Genomic DNA, 8,548 nt, shown 5'->3' with positions numbered 1-8,548 from the left:
TGTTGCTTTGGAACAAGGCATCTGCTCACCAAACAAACAAATAAATACATGGAGATGGAGTCGGAAGCTGGTTTTTGACCCCCCTGTCTTTACTGGGCCGGGGTGGGGGGTCTGTTCTGTATGACAGCGAAAATGAGCATCTCATTATCTGATGCATGCTTCACAATGGCGTGACGTTATGATACTTTACAACAAAAAAAATATATGGTGAGTTTGTCAGCGCCTCATAGGAACAGGAGGTGTAGACCTTCACAAAATGTATCACAAGGATCTTGATAGCTTTGAACTCAGTTCACATAATGGTTTTCAAAAATAATGTTTTGATTGACATCTTACATGATTCTGTTCTTGTAATTTTTCTCAATTTAATGTGACAGCTTGTGGGCACAAGTGCCTTCAGATGACCCCCCCCACGACAGAGGAAACCCCCCCGTTACACATGTCCTTTTGGTGTTGCTGTGTCCTGCTTCCCATCTGAATCTCGGAGCCACAGGCGATGCCTTGTGTTGGTTTTGGCCGGGGATATTCATCGTCCGTTGGAGAGTTTCCTGATAGGGTCTCCCGGGGCACATGGTGACACCAGCAGTGGAAGCTGAATGGATCCTTAACCGTAACAGAGGAGTCTGCCGCTCTCGCGTTTCAGGTTCTCACATGAATGAAGAGGAACCCCAGCACATTCTGTGGTGCTCATGGTGTAAACAAACCGAGGTTTGTGGTTTCCCACAGCGTTTTCGCGTTCTTGAGTTCTCCAGCACACACAAACACACTCAGATCTTATTCCGGAACCTGAACATGAGTTCCCCCTGCAGGAGGTACCATGTATGGGGCAATCGGGACAGGACTATGCTCTTACTCATGTGTGATGACACTGCGGTCCCCTGGGGAGGGCAGCCTCATGCCCCTGCACTCTGGGTGGCCTGCAGGAGGAGCCGTAACGTTTTCAAGCACCTGCAGTCACATAGAAGAAACCAAATGACAAAGGCAAGGCCTGGTATGGAGCTGTGTGGAATTAATTAAGGACAAAGCATGACATCATGAGGAAACGCCTCGGCATAACAGAAAGGAAGTCAACTGTACCAAGGTGAAATGGTAGGAGTGGAATGCAGGAGTGTTATGGCTGTATCAAGTTCAAAGAAGGACTCTGTTGTTGGTCAAGGTGGGATAAAGAATCATTTCCAGAACACATTTGCAGAAGGGTGAATGTAGGGGTTGGGAAGGCTTGGCACAGTTGGACACACTGCCATGAGTGGCCCAGCATGGGCCGTGCTCAGGACAGTGGGACAGGTTGGGCAGGCGAGTAAGGGAAGGACAGAACCATGCTCAGAAGGAGGGCACCGCAGCCTTCTGCGTGACGTAGAGAGACGAGAGTAGGGCAGTTTGAACAATGGTCAGAGCGCGCAGAGTGTGCCAGCCGAGGGAGGCAGTCAGGCTAGATGGATGGTCGGGAGCGTCTAATTAGAGGTTTGAACAGCATGGTGTTCTGCTCGAGACATTGAGGAGCGAAAGTGGGTCTGTGTGAGACAGTAGTGCGGGGCCCGCTGTACCCGCCATCGAAGGGACACGCAGCGTGACCCTGTCTACAGCCAGGGAAGAGGCGCTGATTTAAAGGTGAGAGGAAGGTCGGCATGCAACAGAGTATCTGGGACAAATAAGGCAGCCGATGCTTTAGTGTTCTCTCCCGCGAGCTCCGCTGCCCTTCTGCCACCGTACGGATGAGCCCGTCTTCCCGCAGCAGCTGTCAGGGTTCCTGTGAAACGGCGAGAGGCGGTTTGGACCCCGCTCACGCCGACAGCTCATTTTTCATCATTATCCCAGCCACAGGATGAATCGATCTCCCATCACGACATACCGTTAAAAGGCAATTTTCCCTGATGTTGGCGGGAGTCCTGCTTGCTGCAATGTGCCGAAAGAGGTAGGGGAGGGGGGGGGGGTGGAATTCACGCTAGCCAGCCCCCTCCCCCCCACCAGAGGATGGCTGGTATCCCACCGGTCTTCACCTGAGTACAAGAGGCCGGATCGCAGTGGGGGTGGGTGTTATGTGAGGCTATCAGTGCAACAGAGAGCAATCATTGGGCTCACATTGGTCTAGCACACCTAGACTCGCAGTCCTGTTCCCCGACGAGGCGAGCGGTTGCTATCAGCTGCTACCGCCATCGAACGCTCTTGTTAGGCTCTTGACATCTCCGGCAAACCTTTCACTTTAATTAGTGCTCCGGCGGATGGCGCTGAGCCAGAGAGCTGTTCACAGACACGTCCTTTGATCTTCTTGTTCTGTGCAGCTTTCACAAGGTGGCAGCTAGATCATTATACAGGTAAAGCCCTAATGAGGTGGCTCCTAGCACCACAAATCCCTCTTCCGGTCTCCTTCCAGACTACTAACTCTCATTAAAAGTTCAAGTGAGGGGAAAAAGCACGACACCACGTGCCATGTCAGTATCCCGGGAGGAGCATTTAGACTGTGTCTTAGGCAGCCAGAATCTCCCGGCACCACTGGGCGCTGAAAGGTCAAATGGGTGTTGGTCTCTGTGAGTATGCGGGGAGCTCGTAGGAGTTCCTGATGGCACGGCACGTGCAGCAGAGCTCGTTGGAGCCCGTTGGAGCCGGATGCTAAGTGGGACAAGTCTGGAATCCGGTCATAAATCAAAGCGAGTTTGCACTTCTGGGACTCCATCCTCGCTTTAAGGCAGATGAATATCATGGCAAGCATAGCATAGCCATAGAGTTAAAGTAAGTACACAAGATCCATTTTGACTAGACAGGTACGCAATGGCCTTTATCGACTCGGTAGAAAATAGTTCTTCCAAGTAATAGTAAATAGATCAAGGCTTCACAATTGCTATAGCCAAGTGTATCGCAATTAGCATCGAAGCAGTGAGTGTGAGAGAGCGTGAAAATGTACTACTCCTTTGGATCCCATGTGGGAAAGGGGTTCCCCCAGTTCCTCATTTTCCAGATTAAGGGACTGAAGCTGATTTTGGGCTACCTGCAAAGGAACAAACGAGGGTCCGATTACTGGGAATCATCAAGCATGCAATACCTCAAACAATATGTAGATGGCGATCTCGGGCCAGTCACCTGATACTCCACAGCTCTGTGATTGGCTGCATCTGTGTCATAGTTCTTGGCGTGCTGTGCCGTGGCGACATGGGAGGACTCGAGCCTGGGACCACACAGAGCGTCCATCACTAGACATTAATCCCCAGAGACGGCCATCTGTAGAAACCCAGACTGATTTTCGCATTTTTACTGAGGTATATTTCAGCCCAGTGCACGCTGAATACCAGCCCTATAAGGAGAGAGGCAAAGACAGAGTCATCATTTCAGCTAGTGTGCCTGAAATGGAAAACTATGGTTCCAACTATGTAAATTGCAAATTTTGTTGGAACTATGCTTTTGCGAAACATACCCTGTGTCAGTACTTCTGAGTGTTCACCCTGAGGCTTGTCTTTATCGTCATACTGCTGGAGGTAGTTTAAAATGCTCTGAGTCAGCTGGACAGTCTCAAGCTTGCAAGCTCGTGATGTCCTCACTCAGCAGCGCCTCCCTGTGGCCGCCGCTCATCAGTGCTCGCCGCACCTTCTCCATCTGCACTTTCAGCCCAAGGCTCCCAGCGACCGCTTCCCACCTCACCGTCTCTGCTCTGGAGGTCTGCCCGCACCTCACCGTCTCTGCTCAGGAGGTCTGCCCGCACCTCACCGTCTCTGCTCTGGAGGTCTGCCCGCACCTCACCGTCTCTGCTCAGGAGGTCTGCCCGCACCTCACCGTCTCTGCTCTGGAGGTCTGCCCGCACCTCACCGTCTCTGCTCAGGAGGTCTGCCCGCACCTCACCGTCTCTGCTCAGGAGGTCTGCCCGCACCTCTCCGTCTCTGCTCTGGAGGTCTGCCCGCACCTCACCGTCTCTGCTCAGGAGGTCTGCCCGCACCTCACCTTCTCTGCTCTGGAGGTCTGCCCGCACCTCACCGTCTCTGCTCAGGAGGTCTGCCCGCACCTCACCTTCTCTGCTCTGGAGGTCTGCCCGCACCTCACCGTCTCTGCTCAGGAGGTCTGCCCGCACCTCACCTTCTCTGCTCTGGAGGTCTGCCCGCACCTCACCGTCTCTGCTCAGGAGGTCTGCCCGCACCTCACCGTCTCTGCTCTGGAGGTCTGCCCGCACCTCACCGTCTCTGCTCAGGAGGTCTGCCCGCACCTCACCGTCTCTGCTCAGGAGGTCTGCCCGCACCTCTCCGTCTCTGCTCAGGAGGTCTGCCCGCACCTCACGAAGCTCTTCCTCTGATCTCTGTGTCCACACAGAAATGGACAGTGAGGCTGATGGGAGGCAGAAAATCTACAAGGGGCTGAGTTTGTTTTTTTCCCTCATTTGCATCTCCATGGTAACTGATGAGCAGCCTGGTGCCAGCAAAAGCCACAAGTAATGTGACCCAGCTGACCCCAATGCGACTGATCGCCATATCGGGGTTTAAATAGGGTCAGCTGGGTGACTTAAGGAGAGCTGCGGGGATTGGAGACATTTCCTCTAGGAAGTGGTTGATGTGTCTAGGTTAAAGACCATTGTGTTTGTTGTTTAGGGTTTTTTTTCCAAATTCAATTTTGTTAGCTTTTCTTAAAGGGCCCTTACATCAGTTTATGAGCATTGACCTCACAGTGTTTCCACAGCACGAACGCTCATCACAATAGCACTAAGCGTATATAAGGAAGTCTTCCATGCTGAAATACCCCAGCCTGAAGATCAGGGAGGAGCACAAGAGATCACCTGATGTGCCAACTGTAAAAGAAACGTTAACATACATCCATGTTTTGTGCCTCAGTCTATTGTAATCCTTTTTCTGCTCTGCTCTGACATTCATGAGAACATTACTACAGTATCCAGTAACATTCATTAACTTTAATGGCAGTGAATTTAATTTCCCGTCTGAATCGTATATGGAAAATCGCTTCGTGCGATGTCATTGTCGAGACGTCAATGCCTTGATTGCAAGACCGACAGGTTGATGTGAAGGAATACACAAATTAAATTCTGGCCTTCGCTTTGCGGGGGAGCGGGCCACTAGGTGCCACACCCTGGCGGGGAGAGACCCTCTGAGCGTTCAGAGGTGAGCCTTTGTGGCCCCTCTGAGCGTCAGAGGTGAGCCTTTGTGGCCCCTCTGAGCGTCAGAGGTGAGCCTTTGTGGCCCCTCTGAGCGTTCAGAGGTGAGCCTTTGTGGCCCCTCTGAGCGTCAGAGGTGAGCCTTTGTGGCCCCTCTGAGCGTTCAGAGGTGAGCCTTTGTGGCCCCTCTGAGCGCCTGAGTCTCGGTGTTCGGTTCAAGGCAGCCAACAGTCTCACTCTGGCGTTCCAGAATTACTGATAAGCCACCCTCTGCTTCCATCGCCTACAGAAGTCATAGATGTCAGACACGCTGGTAATAAACCCTTAATGACCCCGGGGCAGGGGAGAAAGAGCAGGTCTGTTATTAACTCCAGGCCGTGCAGGCAGAATCAGCGGTTTGTGTGGTGGCCAATCTCCAAATGCCATACAAGCCAGTTCAGACACTTTTGCTAAATCCCCCACCATCACTTTCCTGTCATGTTCTGCCTCTTTTCTGTTACCGTATCACTTAAAGCAGTTTTCAAACTGAAGACTGCAGGCAGAGCACCGTTGAATTGTACCTGATGCTGCTGACGCATAAGCTCCAGTTCCTGTAGGAGGCGCTGTTTCTCCATATGCTCTTTCCTCCTAGTTTCAGTGTCTTACTTGAGCTGGACGTTGGCGGCCCCTATGGCGTGCGGCTCCCCCCTCGCTTCCTCCAGCCTGACCCGACGGTCTGTGAATTTGCTTGGGAGCTGTTGCTGGTAGGCACCTCTGACCTGGAGACAGGGGCGCTGTCCACTACCACGCAAACCGGGCATTTATGTGGGGCCCCTGAACTGTGGCGCGCGCCCCCCCCCCCCCGGCCACTAACAGTCACTACACCTCATATTAAACCCACTCCTAATTTAGCCGATGCTAAAGCATTGTGTTCCACTAACCAGCTATCCAGCTGATCTTCTGACTCCACTTGCCAGGGGCGCCGCCAGAAATCTTGGGCCCCATGAAAGATTAGAATTTTGCCCCCCCCCCTCCCCCTTTTTGCGAAAAGGTAAAGCCCCTAACAGGGCCCCATGTCAGTGCTGGGCCCCTAGAATCGTTCTAACCTTTCCCCCCCTGGCGGCGCCCCTGCCACTTGCTAGCTATTTATTTCGCTTTTGAAACATCTGAGAGAGTCTGGGGGGCCCAAAGTCACTTTGTGAGTGGGGCCCCAAAAACAAACAGACCAGCCCCTACCTGAAGAGAACCCACACCCCAGGCATAGTGAAACCAGCCAACCAGTTTATGCCTCGTGCTGGCTTTGATGTCACATGGGGTGTCTAGGTGATCCACCTGATAGACAAACATCCCTTCAAACCTTTACTGGAACCAGAAAACAAACTGGACAAGAGACACAGGTTTACAATGAAAGTGCATTTTCCCACTTCTACTCACCATCTTTCTCTAAGCTATCCGGACATTCAAAGGTAACAATCAAACCTCTTTTATCTTCTGACCTTTTTATCTTCTGCAAATCCCAAAACCAGAGCAGGATGATGTCATCAGACATCGGTCTACGTGGTTGGACTAAAATCAGTTTAAATCCGACAAAAACATCCCCACACAGGTTCCATGGCAACGACCTGTGAATTTGACTAAGCTCCAAAGTGCCAACTTTAAATATTTTTTAAAAAGTTTTAAATATTGGATCTGCCCACATTTTCCTTCATCCCCCATTATGCTAATTTAATCTGATATATATCTAATATATATATATATATATATATACACACACACGTGCTGGAACTAAGTTGCATTGCAATAACTGCAAACTATAAATGTAGCTTCACTGGCTGAACTGAGGATATCTGAGTATTACTGATGCAGACCTACCAGGAGGTCGAGAAGAACCACAGCAGTTCTGCAAAAATACCGAATTACTCTGCAACGCCAGTAGGGGGAGGAAAAGCGCTACAAATACCATGTTCTACGATGACGTGTTTTATTTGTAGCGCTTTTGCTCCCCCTACTGGCGTTCCAGAGTAATTCGGTATTTTTTGGCTGATTTACTCGCTGTTTGTGCCTTGGAAAAGTATCACTTGTGAGTTGAATTCGTATATATAATCGATTGTACTATTACACAGCTGTTCATAAAACGCGCTTGATGTGTTATATTAAAATAGTTTACACAGAAATGCTGCTGATGTTAAACATCTGTTTAGATTAGCTACAAGTTATATACAGCTATTTATACAACCTTTGAATACAATATTTGTACGCTTATAATTTCATAGCTATTATTTACATTATCGTATATATGTTTTCTAAATAACAATCAGTGATTAGTCCTACGTTTTTCTGTATTTCAGTTTTACAAGTTGTTCATGAGAATGAAAACAACAGTAAAGATCATTCAGTTCTACTCTAGCTCCTGACTTTCTCTGAAGTTTGTTCACTATCTGTCGATTTGTGTACGGACGCACACATTGAGGACAGAATAGTAACCATGAGCGGATGACAGGTCTCCCTTGCCCATACTGCTAAAATAAATATCCGAAGTAATGCGTAACTCAACATCCGCATCTATCTGTGCCGGATAACAGAGGTACATCCATCCGGAGCAGCATTCCTGTGATTACGGCTTGAATTTTAGCATCGTTGAACATGCGGGTGTCAGCAGAGGGCTTGTAAATTGGTCTTTATAGCTAGAACCACACAAGACTGATGCGAATGCCTGCCAAGCTGAAAGGAGTGACTCTGCTGGGGCCAGTTTGTGAAGATCACGAGGGATGTAAGAAGAGCATTGCATATCTGTGCATGCTGTGGTTGTGCAAGCCTGTAGAAGGTCAGGCTGAGCAACGGGGGGTGTGTAGTATAATATGCCCTTCAGATGGACATATAGGGGGGTGTATGACTCACTGAGGCTCCTGTGCCTGTCATCAGGAGGTTGGTGGTTCAAATCCCCTTTTCTGCAGAATACTCACATTGCCATTGGACCCTTGACCAAGGTCCAGGGACACTGGATAAACGGTTCAGCCTATGCTCAGGCCTCAAGCTTCACTCTTACTTGTATGTGTATGTCAGGGCTTTTCAGATCTGGCCCTCGATTCCAAATCCAGGCCTTGGTTTCAGTTCTCCCAGGTAGTTAGGTTAATAATGACTGATTCTGATTGGCCAGAGGCTTCACACCTGGCTCACAGGTAAAGGAAGGCTGGGAAATCAGCAGTGCTTGGACTTTGAGGACCGTGATTTGAGTCTCCCTGGTGTACATCTTAAAATAGGGCAGAAGGGGGATCATTTCACTTGTAACCCAGATTTGTTGTTGCTGGGCATCAGTTGTTGGATTACTTAAACCTGATTGGCTCGAGTGAAAATACGGCATTGGCTAGTAGGTGGCTGTACCTGAAGGAGGCGGCTGCACCGGGACACCGCGGACCTCCTGCTGGCCTCCAGCGGGGCCAGCGCCTTCTGTGAGGAGACCTGCTGCTCCTCCCACTCCCTGGCCAT

This window comes from Paramormyrops kingsleyae, chromosome 17 (assembly GCF_048594095.1).
Source record: "Paramormyrops kingsleyae isolate MSU_618 chromosome 17, PKINGS_0.4, whole genome shotgun sequence".
NCBI classification, from domain to species: domain Eukaryota; kingdom Metazoa; phylum Chordata; class Actinopteri; order Osteoglossiformes; family Mormyridae; genus Paramormyrops; species Paramormyrops kingsleyae.
This window is presented reverse-complemented; position numbering follows the sequence as displayed.